The sequence below is a fragment of the Ovis aries genome, chromosome Y (assembly GCF_016772045.2).
Source record: "Ovis aries strain OAR_USU_Benz2616 breed Rambouillet chromosome Y, ARS-UI_Ramb_v3.0, whole genome shotgun sequence".
In the NCBI taxonomy this organism is placed as follows: Eukaryota; Metazoa; Chordata; class Mammalia; order Artiodactyla; family Bovidae; genus Ovis; species Ovis aries.
In genome coordinates, this window is record NC_082741.1 from 3,407,245 (window position 1) to 3,423,983 (window position 16,739).

A 16,739-nucleotide genomic window follows, 5' to 3' on the forward strand; every position below is an offset into this window, starting at 1 on the left:
CCTTCAAATAGAAAAAAAAAACGAATGAAGAGTCCAGAGAATTTTCAGGGTTTTATTTATTTATGTATTTTTTTGCTTGCATTGTGCACGAGTTAGTTTTCTTTTGCTCTTAGTGATTTGTTGTTGTTTAAATTTTTTTTTCCCCCAAAGGTACCAGGGAACAATTTTAAAAAAATTTATCTCGGGGGCTTCCTGGTGGCTCAAAAGAATCCACCTGCAAACGCAGGAGACTAGGGTTCAGTCCGTGATCCGGGAACACCCCCACCTGCCCTGGAATAGCTAAGCTCGTGTGCTACCGGTGCTGTGTTCTAAAGCACATGTTTCATGACAAGAGGACCCACTATAAGCAGCAGCTCGCGAACCACACCCAGAGAAAAGTCTCTGCAGCGACGGAAGACCCAGGGCGGCCCCAGAGGAGTAAAATTTAGAAAACTGCCTCCCCCCGTCTATGAGGCTGTTCCCTTTAACTCGTGCTGTTTAATCTAATTTTGTGCTGCTGCTGCTGCTGGCTTTGGCTGGCCCATCTCTTCCCAGTAGTTTTGCAATGTATGTTTGCCTTTACCTTTGACTTTTCACCTTCATGCACTGGAGAAGGAAACGGCAACCCACTCCAGTGTTCTTGCCTGGAGAATCCCAGGGACGGGGGAGCCTGGTGGGCTGCAGTCTATGGGGTCTCACAGAGAGTCGGACACAACTGAAGCGACTTAGCAGTATACAATGTCTATATATGGTCTGTATACAATTTTATATAAAATGCCTAAATACAATGTCTATATACAGTTTTTATCTATATACAACATCTATATGTAATACCTATGCATAATGTCTGCACGCAATGTCTATATATAATATTTAGATACGTCTATAATATATAGTAGGGTGTCCTTGGTAGCTCCGACGGTAAAGAGTCTGATTGCAATACAGGAAACCTGAGTTCAGTCCCTGGGTCAGGAAGATGCCCGGGAGAAGGGAATGGCAACCCACTCCAGTCTTCTTGCCTGGAGAATCCCAGGGACGGTGGAGCCTGGTGGGCTGCTGTCTATGGGGTCGCACAGAGTCGGACACGACTGAAGTCACTTAGCCTTACCCTTTGCCTTACCAAAGTTCTTTCATCAGTAACACTGAGAGAATTAAAAATTATGCAATGTTAGAAATTTTCTGGATATACTTTTCCCCCCTTCACTGCTAAATTCTTTTTGTTAAAAAAAAATATTGGAGTATAATTGCTTTACAGTGTTCTGCCTCTGCTGTGCAACAAAGTGAATCGGCTGTCAGCGTACGTATATCTCCTCCCACTGGAGCCTCCCTCCCACTCCCTTGATATGATTTTAAATAGAAATGGTAGTTTTAAAAATAGGAAACCAACACAGAAATGATACTAAAACATTTTTTTTTTCAGAACCATGCATCTTCATACTTTCGAGTATTAGTAAAAAGCCCATTTGCCTCTCAGATACCACAAATACATATTTAAATTTCCCTTGAGAACCTCTCACTAATTTTTTGTTTCCCTTTAATCAGATAGCAAGGCAGCACTGACTGCATGAATATCAAAGCTCTCTGTAGTACACGTGGAAGACAATTTTTTAAAGTGAGGGTAACCCAGAAATGCAGGGTGGGATAAGTCGTTATGCTTTAAAGTGAAATCCATTAAAAAACAAAACAAAACTGAATAACAAAAATTTCAGTGACACCTGTGATTCAGCCACTAATATTTAAGAACAATAACATTCCTTCCTCTTTCAAAACAATGGATTTCAAACAGATCCCCATTCAGAGGGTTATGGAAGTGTGGGCTTTGAATTTAGCTGTTTGCTCTTGAAGCTGAGCGGTTCACAAGTTTCTAAAACCGTGTGCACTGGGATAACCCAGAGGGATGGTATGGGGAGGGAAGTGGGAGGGGGGTTCAGGAGTGGGAACTTACGTACACCCGTGGTGGATTCACGTTGATGTATGGCAAAACCAATACAGTATTATAAAGTAAAAAATAAAATAAAGACAAGAAAAAAATTAAAAATTAAAATAAAAAAAAAAATAACTGTGGCCAGCCTTCTGTGTACTCTTAAATATTCTACATCTCTCTAGTCCGTTAGATGGATCCTTTTGGCCAAACCTTTGACATATACCGAGAATCGGGTACCAATTGTGACCAAACTCAGCAGCATCGCCGTGAAGACTGTCTCTGTTTTCCTCCCATGAAGCCACAGCATCGCCCTGAAAGCTCTGCTCATTTATTTCCCCCTGAATTTCTGCAATCCTGGTCTCCACCACGGGGGCACACCTCTGAGATGTTTCCTAAACACACGTTAGGAGATGATAACGGCCTTGCCCGATGCTTTGCAATAGAAACCCAAGGTAGTCAGTGTAACAGACTTTAACACTGGGTAACCTGTCACACAAGGAATTGTCATAAAGTCCTTACCTTGTATTTCTCTTCCATTCTCTTTCTTCAGGCCAGAGGTCACCTGGCAGACACCTGCTCACTCCTGCCATGGGGTCTCTGCCCTGGTTGAACCCCAAGTCTGTATAAGCTTCCTCACTTACTCCTTTCAAATCTTACTCATACCTTAAATGTTCCTTAAGCACCTACTGCATACCCAAGAGCCTAGTTGTACTGAATAAAACTACAGGTTCCCCTAAAGCTAAGTCCCCCGGTGGCTCAGACGGTAAAGCGTCTGTCTATCAATGCGGGAGATCTGGGTTCGATTCCTGGGTCAGTAAGATTCCCTGGAGAAGCAAATGGCAACCCACTCCAGTACTCTTGCCTGGAAAATCCTCTGGACGGAGGAGCCTGGTGCAGGCTACTGTCCATGGAGTTGCAAAGAGTCGGACACGACTCAGCGATTTCACTTCACTTCACTTCAGTGAATAAAAGAGGCATGTAGCTGTGTTTCGTCTTCTTAAACACCCCTGCCAGTGAACAAGTGCACACCAGGAGCTCAGAAACACGTCTGACTCCTGCAAGTATGCACACCCTTCTGTGTGATAAATGTCCCTTATTTGCAGAGTACTGGAGGCAGCCTCAAAGGCAGAAGGAGGAAGGAGACACGATTTAGCCCATATTTACTAAAAGACCTCATTGCAATCAAAGCCCAGCATACCTGTCGTAAGGCAGGGACTTCTTTGCAGTAGTTTCTTGATAATTATTGTTTGTTTCTCTCTCTCCTCCTCCCTGAGACAGTTTTATACTTCGGAGTTGGCCGATAAGGAAAAATCTGTGGGCTTCTTTTATCATTTTTATAACTTACACAACTAATTTGTTACTGACTTTAGAGAAAGGCTCAGATCATTAACTCTCTAGCAATACGTTTGTAAACAATATTCTTTGCCAAGGAATTCCACAGGGCAAACTCCTTCTCTTATTATGGACTTGTGTATCCCCTTTATGTTATGACCTTAGGATGATAACTCTCATTTGTGCCACTAAATTAAAATAGTTATTGTGATGACAAAGAAAGGTCAATGCTCACAGGCTGGGTGGATGAGTGTTAAATCAATTGTGTGTGTGTGTGTGTGTGTGTGTGTCTTAGTCGCTCAGTCCTGTCTGACTCTTTGGGACCCCACCAGGCTCCTCTGTCCATGGGATTCTCCAGGCAAGAATAGTGGAGTGGGTTGCCATTTCCTCCTCCAGGGGATCTTCCTGACCCAGGGATCAAATCGGGGTCTCTTGCATTGAAGGCAGATTCTTTACTGTCTGAGCCCCCAGGGAAGCCCTTAAATCAATTGTTGAAAACTGTAAATGTTACAGAAAATGAATAACTAATGCCTAAGGGCTGCATAAAGGTACTCACAGAAATGAGTAAGAAGGCAGAAGAGAAAATGGAGACTATTTAAAGAAAAAAGCTATTATTAAGGTGGAACAAAATCACACTCTATGAAGGTGATATTTGAAACTTTAAATGTTACAATTTCAGGTGGCAACCCAGTCCAGTACCCTTGCCTGGAAAATCCCATGGACAAAGGAGCCTGGTAGATTACAGTTCATGGGGTCGCAAAGATTCGGACTACTAACCGACTTCACTTTTTCTTTTCTTTCTTTAGGTGATTGTGGAGATTTAGTATTATTAGAGTAATGACTAAATAATTTAGTAATTATTATCTATTTTGTGCTCTAACATGTCTTCATCTTATTCTTTATTTATTACTGTCCTGGAATAAAAAATACTGTATGATGTTATACAATGCGTGTCACAATGAAAGGCATTCAACGCTGTCCTTCATTTCCTTAAAAAGAATGCAGGTTTACAAACAGCCCTTGATTTGATTCTGGGTTGAATCACCAAAGATTAAAACGTGTTTCAGAGGGTACTTGCCTGGTGGTCCAGCGGTTAAAAGCTTACCTTCCAAGGCAGAGCATCCTGGGTTTGACCCTGGTCTGGGAGTTAAGTTCCCACTTGCCTGGAGGCCAAAAAGCTGAAACAGAGAACAAAAGCCGTCCAGTCACAAATTCAATCAAGACTTTAAAAATCGTCCACATAAAAAATATATTTGGGGAGATAATAAAAGAAATTCAATTGGGTATTCAATATTATGGAACAGTTCATAGTTATTGATTTTCATAAATAAAGCTAGAGCCATTTTGTTGTTTTGAAAGGATATTGAAGTATCTACCTATTAAAAAACCATGTCCTGTTTGACATCCTTTACCAAACAAATATAAATAAAGGAAACATAACAAGATATGAAACATTGTTAAATATAGAGAAAGAATATTTAGTGTTCATTACACATTATGCTCTGTTTCTGCATATTTGAGTGCTTTGAAAAATTTTTAATATTATTTCAAGTAAAAATATTCATTATTGAATATGCATTGAATGAAATTCAAAGCCACTTATTTATGCACATTTTATGTCTCTAAAATATGTCTTGTTTAAAATGTGGAGTAACGGTTAAAGACCATTTACCAAATCAAGACAGCTGGCTGTCCTCCTAAAATACATTTTTCCTCATCCTCATGGGAGACAAAATAATGGGACCAGCACATTCACACTTGCCCACTCACATCTAAGCCTTTGATGCGAATGTCTCAATTTGCATTTTTGAGAGGTTGGTGCCAATGGAGAAGTAAAGACACCTCCTAGCACAATACCAATTCTTCTAAGTAAGTAAGTGAAGGTGCTCAGTCGTGTCCGACTCTGTGCGACCCCATAGACTGTAGCCCACCAGGCTCCTCTGTCCATGGGATTCTCCAGGCAAGAATTCTGGAGTGGGTTGTCATTTCCTTCTCCAGGGGATCTTCCCAAGCCAGGAATCAAACCCGCGTCTCTTGCATTGGCAGGCAAATTCTTTATAGTCTGAGCTGACAGGGAAGCCCCCAAACTGTAATTCCTTTTCAGAGGTAAGCATATTTGTTCAGTAGAGATGCATTACTATGTCCAGAGGGTTGCACCTTCCAGAGATGTAAGTTGGCTCAAAATATGCGTATGTTTAAAGAATGCGCTATTCAGGGACTTCACTTGTAGTCCAGCGGTTAAGAAGTTCAGTTGCTAGTCATATCCGACTCTTTGCGACCCCATGGACTGCAACACACCAGGCCTCCCTGTCCATCACCAACTCCCGGAGCTTGCTCAAACTCATGTCCATCAAGTCGCTGATACCATCTTAATATCTTGTCCTCTGTCATCCCCTTCTCCGCCTGCCCTCAATCTTTTCCAGCATCAGGGTCTTTTCCATTGGGTCAGTTCTTCACATCAGGAGGCCAAGTATAGGAGTTTCAGCTTCAGCATCAGTTCTTCCAATGAACATCCAGGACTGATCTCCTTTAGGATGGACTGGTTGGATCTCCTTGCAGGCCAAGGGACTCTCAAGAGTCTTCTCCAGCAACACAATTTAAAAGCATCAATTCTTCTGTGCTCAGCTTTGTTTATAGTCCAACTCTCACATCCATGCATGAGTACTGGAAAAACCATCGTTTTGGCTAGACGGACCTCTGTTGGCAAAGTAATGTCTCTGCTTTTTAATATGCTGTCTAGGTTGATCATAACTTTTCTTCCAAGGAGTAAGCGTCTTTTAATTTCATGGCTGCAGTCACCATCTGCAGTGATTTTGGAGCCAAAGAAAATAGTCTATCAGTGTTTCCATTGTTTCCGCATCTATTTGCCATGACGGGTTAAGACTCCGCTTTCCAATTGAGAGTTTGATCTCCGGTCCAGGGGCAAGTAAGCCCATAGGTCACAAATACTGAGCCTGTGGGCTCCAACTACTGCAGCTGGCTTGGCTAAAGCCCGTGCTCCATCGCATGAGAAGTCCATGCACTGCAACAAGAGAAAGCCTGTGTGCAGCAACAAAGATGCAGTGCCACCAAAAATTATTAATTAAAATAAAATAAAAATTCAAACACATGATTTGGATTGCACACGCGCCTGAATTTCTAGTACAATAAACAGTTGATTTCTTGGTGCCCTGATGGTAAAGAATCTGTCTGCAATGCAAAAGAGGCGGGTTTGATTCCTGGGTCAGGGAAGATCCCCTGGAGAAGGGAATGGCGACCCCCTGCAGTCTCCTTGCCTGAGAATCCCGTGGACAGAGGAGCCTGGCGGGCTACAGTCCATCGTGGTCGCAAAGAGTCAGACAGGATTGAGCAACTAACACCCTTAACCTTCACGTCACTTCACTAACACCCTAACACTTCACTTCAACAGACCCATATCCTGGATTACTAGGTGAAGAAGGAAACATATTTTCTATCTACTTTGCATCACATAGACTTTAAACGTGGACAAAATTCAGCAAAACCTAAGATTCAAAAGCAGCCTCCAGTTTTTTATTATGCCACAGACTATATCGACCCTTGTGATCATTGTTTTTATGGGAAAGCAATCTGAAGGATTCATAGCATATGGTCATAAACACAATAAAATAAATATTTATGACATACATAACTGCACATGATAGACGCCCCAAGAGGATAAACTAAATTATTCTGTTTATGCAAAGAGAAAAAGTGAAAGGGAAAGCCGCTCAGTTGTGCCTAAGTCTTTGCGACCCCATGGACTACACAGTCCACGGAATTCTCCCGGTCAGAATACTGCAGTGGGTAGCCAATCCCTTCTCCAGGGGATCTTCCCAAGCCAGGGATCAAACCAAGGTCTCCCACGTTGCAGGTGGATTCTTTACCAGGTGAGCCACAAGAGAAGCCATTTATTCAAAGTATAAAATAAATTTACAAGAGTCTGAGTTGCGTTGTGATATGGAAGTGTTGACTATAAATAAGGGAAGGAAATAATGCCCTTAGTTTTGAGGAACTTTGATCCCAGTATAAAATTTTTTTCAGTGAAGTTTTTGCAAAGAATTCTCTTAGGAGAAGTGCTGTTTTTGGTGCAGAGAAGCCACAGGTGGCTGACATGAAACAGGTATGATTTTGACAAGCCTGGTTCATTTTAAAACATTCTCAGGTAGTATTACTTTTGGAAATGTTAAAAAAAAAAAAGCAGAATTACTTTTATTTTTTTTCTTCTTTTTAAAATTTATTTATTTAATTGGAAGCTACTTTACAATATTGTAGTGGTTTTGCCATACAGTCACATGAATCGGCCATGGGTGTACATGTGTTCCCCATCCTGAATCCCCCTCCCACCTCCCTCTGCATCCCATCCCTCAGAATTACTTTATAAGTAGATACAGAACACATATTGGACTTTCCATGTGGCTCAGCAGGATTCTTTCCAGGCAGCCGATGAGACCAGGGCAGGAGACTCAGGTTCAGTCCTTGGGTCAAGAAGATCCCCTGGAGGAGGAAATGACAACCCACTCCAGAATTCTTTCCTGGAGAATCTCATGGACAGAGGAGCCTGTAGGGCTGCAGTCCATGGACTCTCAAGGGTCAGACACTCTCAAGGGTGAAACCATCACCACCACCTTCCTTCTATCCAGTCCTCACATTAATAAAATAGTCTCTCTTTCTAATAAAATAGTCTTTTTCTCTAACGCCTCCACCAGAGATAGACGTCCATGAATGCGGTCTCAACATTTTAAATTCATCTTTATCCTCTCAAAGTGTTCCATCGTCCCTGGCCCACCAGGGGCATCACTGAATTCATCCCTCCATCCTGAATTCAGAGAGATGTTTAATTTTTCTAATGAGAGAGGTTTAAAAATAAATGTATGTCATTTGAATATATAAATATTTAGAGAATTAGATGAAATGATCAAAGCCCTAATGAAGCTGCATGCATTTTAATTTAATAGGGAATAATACCTTAATTTAGAAACACGACTTTATCTCCTCCTCACTTCGTGACAGACTTTTACGCGCTTTCCCACACAGTTTTGAAACCGTCTTCTTCAAAGCAATCACGACCAAATGCAACTGTTCATAAACATCAAATTCATCTCCAACTAATGAATACTTGGAGTCAATCAGGTTTTGCAAGCTGCATTGCTGCCACTGGAAATGTTTCCGTAAGGCACGAGTGCTGATTTTTATAATGTCATGAGTTTATTTTTCCATTCTATTTTCATCTATAGAATTCTTCATTCTACAAACAAAGCTTTTACTCTACGGCTTTTTAAATGGGTTTAACATATTTAAAAGTCTCTTGGAATTTTCCATGCCTTCAGCAAAGAAAAAAAAAATAATGTTAAAGTAGTTATTAACATGTAACATATACATACACTAATATATTCCTATATATTGTAGAGTGTTTATATACATGCATATTTATATTTTATTATATATTAGTAGTAGGTATATGGGAGAGGGCGATGGCGCCCCACTCCAGTACTCTTGCCTGGAAAATCCCATGGACGGAGGAGCCTGGTGGGCTGCTGTCCGTGGCGTCACTAAGAGTCGGGCACGACTGACTGACTTTCCTTTTGCTTTTCACTTTCATGCATTGGAGAAGGAAATAGCAACCCACTCCAGTGTTCTTGCCTGGAGAATCCCAGAGACACGAGGAGCCTAGTGGGCTGCCGTCTGTGGGGTCGCACAGAGTCGGACACGACTGAAGCGACTTAGCAGCAGCAGCAGTAGGTATATATTAATTATTAGTAATATCATATGTTCTTGCTCTTGTTCAAACTTGTCTGACTCTTGCGACTCCACAGGCTGTAGCCCACTAGGCTCCTCTGTCCGTGGGATTCTCCAGGCAAGAATCCTGGTGGGTTGCTATTCCCTTCTCCATGGGATCTTCCCAACCCAGGAATCAAACTGGGGTCTCCTGCATTGCAGGCAGATTCTTTACCAACTGAACTATCAGGGAAACCATCTGTTCTATTGTAAATATGTACATAGCATCTAAACCTCTGGATCGACCATCTCACAGGACAATTAATTATTCCTAGTGCCTGAAAGCGGTTAACAGCAGTCTCTCTCTCTCTCTCTCTCTCTCTCTCTCTCTCTCTCTCTCTTTTGAAGAAGCCACTGAAATGTAGGAAAAGGGAAACACTTTCAGACCTTCAGCTTCACGGGGTGGAAGACTCAGTGCCACGGATACGAAGCTTACTCCTGTGGAGTTTTGTGTCTAGACAACTGGAGATTGTCTCCTGAGGGCCTTGCTGCTCTGCGTCTGGAAATAAACTGGGTCAGTAATGCTGGGTTTTCTCTTCTCAAGGCCTCTGTAAGATCCACTCATTTTTATGTCTGTCATCACCTAATCTCTCGGTGGATTAGGGGGAAGAAGATGTGAACACTGTGTATGTTAATATTAAAATATCGTTTACCCATTTGGAAGATGCCAGAAATGCCTTTGGATGGATGAGAGCAGAACGTGATCCAGTGTGGACTGTTCTGATTATCTACCCTCCTCACGGCACACTGAGGTGGTTTCAGACACATTTTTGTAAACTGTGCCTTGCGTTTCTGTTCAAGCCATCTGAAGGCACTAAAAATAACACCAAGAAAGGTCTCCCATGTATCCTGGCTCGGTTAATCAACTATTTATGACTGGATGGCTTGCTGACCATCAAGGTTACATCATTCGTGTCTAAAGGATTATTAACCACCATGTATATATTTGTTGTTATTCAATCGCTCAGTCGTGTCCGACTCTTGGCGACCCCATGGACTGCAGCACGCCAGGCTTCCCTGCCCTTCAGCATCTCCTGGAGCTTGCTCAAACCCCTGTCCAGTGAGTCGGTGATGCCATCCAACCATCTCATCCTCTGTCGCCCCCTTCTCCTCCTGCCCTCAATCTTTCCCCAAATCACAGGCTTTACCGTATATACCTAGTTTTTGCTCTTTAGTAAAATGTCTACACGCTATCCGCTCCCTGGATTAATCATCTATTCAGGCAACTTACTTTTCTCTGTGGCTGGAGTACTGCCTTTCATTCTTTCCAACTTTTTTGTTTTTTGGAATTTATTTATTTGGCTGACCCGGATCTTTGCTGTCACATGTGGGATCTTAGTTCCCTGACCAGGGATTGTTCCTGGGCCCTTTGCATTGGGAGCACAGAGTCTTAGCCACTGGACTTTCCAGTTCTTTTCTTTTTAGCTTTTTAACATTCTTTTTAAGTTTTAATTTGCAAACGTTTAAAACTCATAAGGACATGTGTCCCAAACAGGCTTTACGTGGGGGAAAAGAGTTAGGATTTTGTGTGGATAAGAGGAAGGCTTAACTGGTGGGTCAGATGGGTTAAAAAACAAAAACACAAACAAAAAAAACTCAATAATGCATGCCGATGCAGGAGATCCGGGTTCAATCTCTGCGTCGAGAAGATCCCCTGGAGGAGGAAATGGCAACCCACTCCAGGATTCTTGCCTGGAGAATCCCCATGGAAAGAGGAGCCTGGTGGGCTGCAGTCCATGGAGTTACAAAGAGTCGGACACGACTGAGCAACTAAACCAGAACAACAATAATTAGATTAGCAAATCCAATTAAGTAGCTCCTATCAGAACTGCCAGCCTGGAAGAAAATTTTTAACTCAATGGTCCAGATTCTTATTTGCCTGCATTGTGTTGGATATAACTTCAAACCCCATAGGTGACATCACATTAGTTGACCATATATACTGGTCCCAAATGATGCTTGTTAATTAAGAAGGAAAAGTATACATTTGAAATTATTGGAAAAGATCTTTTTGTTGGGGAAGATTAAAGGCAGGAGAAGGGGACGACAGAGGATGAGATGGTTGGATGGCATCACCGACTCGATGGACATGAGTTTGAGCAAGCTCCGGGAGTTGGTGATGGACAGGGAGGCCTGGCGTGCTGCGGTCCACGGGGATCGCAAGAAGTCAGACACTACTGAGTGACTGAACAGCAAAAGCACACTAATAACCTGTTTTAAATAATTTTCAAGAGAACGCAGCCAAAGCTTATTCCCAAGTAAATTCTATGTCTAAAGTAAAGTTGCTCAGTTGTGTCCAACCCTTCGTAACTCCATGAACTGTAGCCCACCAGGCTTCTCCGTCCATGGGGTTTTCCAGGCAAGAATACTGGAGTGGAGTGCCATTCCCTTCTCCAGGGGATCTTCCCCACCCAGGGATTGAACCCAGGTCTCCCGCATTGCAGGCAGATGCTTTACCCTCTGAGCCACCAGGGAAGCAAAAGTCTATGTCCAGTCAGTGTCTAATGTGTTTTCATTGCAAAGGCTTTCCCTTCCTTTTCATGACACAAAAAAAACCCATCGATGATGAAAAGAAATGACAAACTGCCCAAAAAAGAGCAATGTTTGGCCAAAGATACAATATCCGTTTTAGGACAGATGTGTGAACGCCTTATGTAACATGATCACAGTTGCTCCTCTTTGTCCTAAATCTGCAACATTCTAAAAATACTTGACAAAGTAGGCTGTCCTGTTGAGCCCAAATTCTTTGTTTCCTTTTAGACTGAATATTCTCCTTGGCTACCTGCCACCCAGGAAAAGAGCCTGTGCTCACAAAGAGGAGGAGGATTAAGCATACTTATGACAAAAGTGCCTTTCAATAAATTATTTCTTTATTTGCCCCTTAAAATTTATATTTAAGTAGCAAAATTAATCACAGTACTTATACAAAGGCTTGCGTACTGGCTCAGCAGTGTAGAACCTGCCTGCCCATGCAGGAGATGCAAGAGACGCAGGTTTGATCCCTGGGTCAGGAAGATCCCTTGGAGGAGGAAATGGCAACCCACTCCAGTATTCCTGCCTGGAGAATCCCAAGGACAGAGGAGCCTGGTGGGTACAGTCCATGGGGGTTGCAAAGAGTCAGACATGGCTGAGCATGCAACCATCATATAAATATGTGATGATTTAGGCTTGAATAACCCATGACACAACCGAGTTCTTATCTTCATGATGCTAATGTCAATATAAAGACACTGCAGAGGACTGGAAGCTAAACTGATCACTAGGATTTTTTTTTTTTTTTGCTTCATGTCTTAATGCAATGAAAGTGCCCATGTATATAACTCAGGGAAGTCTACTCAGGGCTCTGTGATGACCTAAATGGGAAAAAAGTCCAAAGAAGAGGGGATATTTTTATGCACACATAGGTGATTTCTATACGCGGGAGGATGAGGACGATGAGAGAGTTGGATGGTATCACCAACTCGATGGACATGAGTTTGAGCAAGCTCCAGGAGTTGGTGATGGACAGGGAGGCCTGGCGTGCTGCAGTGCATGGGGTCGCAAAGAGTCAAACATGAGTTAGCAAGGAAACAATAGCAACGTGGCTGATTACCTCTGCTATACAGCAGAAATTAACGCAACACTGTAAGGCTGTGTCAGAACCATAAAAATAAAAATTAATTTAAAAACTAAAAAGAAAATAAAATCCTCCAATAAAAATTAATTTAAAAAGAGACAGGGTGGGGTGAATTGAGAGATCGGCACTGACACGTATACTTGACCAGGGGTAAAATAGACGGCGAGTGGGAAGCTGCTCTGCAGCACTGGGAGGTCAGCGGGGCTCTGTGATGACCTGGAGGGCTGGATGGGGGTGGGAGGGAAGCTCAGGAGGGAGGGGACGTATGTATACTTATCGCTGAATCACTTTTCTCTGCAGCAGAAACGAACACAGCATGCTAAAAGCAAGTATACTCCAATAAAAAGTACTTTTATTTTTAATGATCTATATCTGTAGGGACTGCAATTTAGCTACTGATTTCACCACAGCCTCTGATGGGGACATAGCCTGTGGCAACTGCATCCAGGAATTTAACAACTTTGTGATTCAACAACAATAAATACAAGACAAAAATTGCATCCACAGATTACCTACTAATAAAAAAAACTCTATATATTGTTGAACTATATTTTAAAAATCTGATGCTTCCCTTGGATAATAATCCAGTGTCTAGAAGACAAAACTTTTATCTTTAAGCATTACTTTTCTTATAACCAGTGTGAGTAGAAACTTATAACTCCTTTTCTTATAATCAGTGTGAGTTCAGTTTAGCTCAGTTCAGTCGCTCAGTCGTGTTCTGACTCTTTGCGACCCCATGGACTGCAGCACCCCGAGCCTCCCTGTCCATCACCAACTCCCAGGGTTTACTCAAACTTATGCCCATTAAGTGGGTGATGCCATCTAACCATCTCATCCTCTGTCATCCCCTTCTCACCCTGCTCTCAATCTTTCCCAGCATCAGGGCCTTTTCCAATGAGTCAGTTCTTTGCATCAGGTGGCCAAAGGATTGGAGTTCCAGCTTCAGCATCAGTCCTTCCAATGAATATTCAGGGTTGATCTCCTTAAGGATGGACTGGTTGGATCTCTCTGCAGTCCACAGGACTCTCAAGAGTCTTCTCCAGCACCACAGCTCAAGAGCATCAATTCTTTGGTGGTCCACTCCTTGAGCAAGCCTGTGGCAACATATCTTGAGGAAGAAGGGCCTTTGCTGATAACAGCATTGCCTACCAGGAAAATCTGGGCCAGTTGATCTTCTCAGGAAAAAAAAAAAAATCTTTCCCAAATGCAACCACGGTTCATTATTCCTTGTTGTCAAAACACACCGAAAATATCTCACGCGTTGTCAGCCTGCCATTGCAGAGAAGTGACACGTTTTGACAACCACCTATTTGTTGATTTTGGAATTTACATCGTGTGTGACAAGTACCCAGTAAGATATGAGGTCTTCCTGTTCCTTCTTTTCCACGTGCAGTTAGTTTTCTGGCCCAGGTACTGATGCCACATACCGGCTTAGTTCTCACCAGACGTCTTTGGTCGCATACAGAAAGCCGCCAATGGACCCTGGGCAAGGGGCGGAGTTTCTACCCACGTTTCTGTGGAAAACCACTTCCCAGTTGAAGAGAAGAGATGTGTAGACGTGGAGTCCACAGACATCATGCACTTTGCTCATAAGCATTCTTTAGAATTTTATAAAGAATTTATAAAATTTATAAAATTCTTTAGAATTTCTAAATTTAAAAATTTAGACTTTATCAGTTCTTTAGAATGGACGATTTTATCATCGATAAGTGTAGACCATCCTCCTTGGACAGTAAGGGGAGCCAACTAGTTCATCCTAAAGGAAATCAGTCCTGAATATTCATTAGGAGGACTGATGCTCAAGCCAAAACTCCAATCCTTTGGCCACCTGATGCAAAGGGCTGACTCACTGGGAAAGACTCTGATGCTAGGAGGGATTGGGGGCAGGAGGAGAAGGGGACGACAGAGGATGAGATGGCTGGATGGCATCACTGACTCGATGGACAAGAGTCTGAGTGAACTGCGGGAGTTGGTGATGGACAGGGAGGCCTGGTGTGCTGCGATTCATGGGGTCGCAAAGAGACTCAACTGAGCGACTGAACTGATCTGAATGGACCTAAACAAGATTATTGAGGCATGGTTATTTAGCTGATTAAAAATTCGTCAAAGGGTTAAGGAGTTACGTTTTAGAAATTTTACTACAGGAGGTAAATAGGGCAAAAGAAAATCCAAATTCAAAGGGGGGAATATATGGCTTAGGAACATGAAATCACTATAAACAATGAGCAATCAACATTGTTAACTAACAATGAACACTTTTTAATCAATACTTGGTTTGAAAGTGGATGTAAGGACGTGAAAAAGAGTGGAAATGAAAAGGAGTAGAATTATTTTTTTTTTAATGAAATGCCTTCTGAAGGAAGATTGGAGATGTCTCCTTGATTTCCTTGCTTTATAAAAAGCTTCACTCTTTCATTTGTGATAATTAATCACCAATGTTTATTACCTCCGATCCCCACTCCACTTTCCACCACCTTTTCCAAGTTTTTCTCACATCTGCAAATGAATCCTTCTTGTTAGGGCTTGCAATGAAGATCAGTAGTTTAGACACGTCTTATACAGTCTGTGAAAACGGAGAGAACAAAGTTTTACTAGTAACAGTTTAAAAATTTCATCATGTTCTCTCTTAAGCCAACATCTCAATCATATTTCTTGCTTTTATGTCAACGTCTAAGTATTGCAAAGGAACTCACAATGAAACGCAGCAAAGATTCAACATGTTTTATTCAGTGAAAGCACAGCTGAGACGGTTCAAGGAAAAGCTCATTAAAAGTTCACGTATAACCCCTAGTTGTGGCACGTAGGACTGAACTAGTTCCTTAACTAGGGATTGAACCTGGTCCCCCTGCATTGGGAGCCTGGAGACTTAGCCACTGGACCACCAACTATGAAACTGAAAACACCAACTCTCCATCACTAAGGAAGACCTGGTCTGAGGGATTGAACCTGGTCCCCCTGCATTGGGAGCCTGGAGACTTAGCCACTGGACCACCAACTATGAAACTGAAAACACCAACTCTCCATCACTAAGGAAGACCTGGTCTGAGGGATTGAACCTGGTCCCCCTGCATTGGGAGCCTGGAGACTTGGCCACTGGACCACCAACTATGAAAGTGAAAACACCAACTCTCCATCACTAAGGAAGACCTGGTCTGAGGGATTGAACCTGGTCCCCCTGCATTGGGAGCCTGGAGACTTAGCCACTGGACCACCAACTATGAAACTGAAAACACCAACTCTCCATCACTAAGGAAGACCTGGTCTGAGGGATTGAACCTGGTCCCCCTGCATTGGGAGCCTGGAGACTTAGCCACTGGACCACCAACTATGAAAGTGAAAACACCAACTCTCCATCATTAAGGAAGACCTGGTCTGAATAATATTAGACTCAAGTTTAAAATAAGGGCTCTAATTGGCTCAATAGGTTTCAAAGAATCCTAGATCAATCCCATCAAAGAATCATCAGTTCTAAGATATCCACTTATGGCAAAAAATAAAAAAGTCTCCAGAAAGTGGGCATAAAGGGAGCCTACCTCAATAATCAGTGTGATACACCACATCAACAAATTACAGAGTAGAAAACCACAGGACCATCTCAGTAGATGCAGAAAAAGCGTTTGACAGACTTCAGTGCCCAGTGATAACAAAAAACTGCAGAAAGTGGGCACTGAGGTGATATACCACAACATAATAAAAGTCACATATGACAAACCCACAGCTAACATCACATTCAAGGGTAGAAAGGTGACGGCATTTCCTCTAAGATCAGAAACAAGACAAGGATGCCCACTTTTACTCAAAATCATTTTTGAAGTCCTAGACACAGCAGTGGTTAAAATAAAAAGCACTCCAATTTGAAAGGAAGAAGTAAAATTGTCCCTGTTTGAGATGGCATGATCCTGTACATGGGAAATGCTGAGGATGCCACCATAAAACTATTGTAAGTGCGAAAATTGCTCAATTGTGTCTGTCTCTTTGCGACCTTATGGACTATACACTCCTTGTGGTTCTCCAGACCAGAATACTGGAATGGGTAGCTTTTCCCTTCTCCAGGGGATCTTCCCAACCCAGGGATTGAATCCAGGTCTCCTGCATTGCAGTCAGATTCTTTAC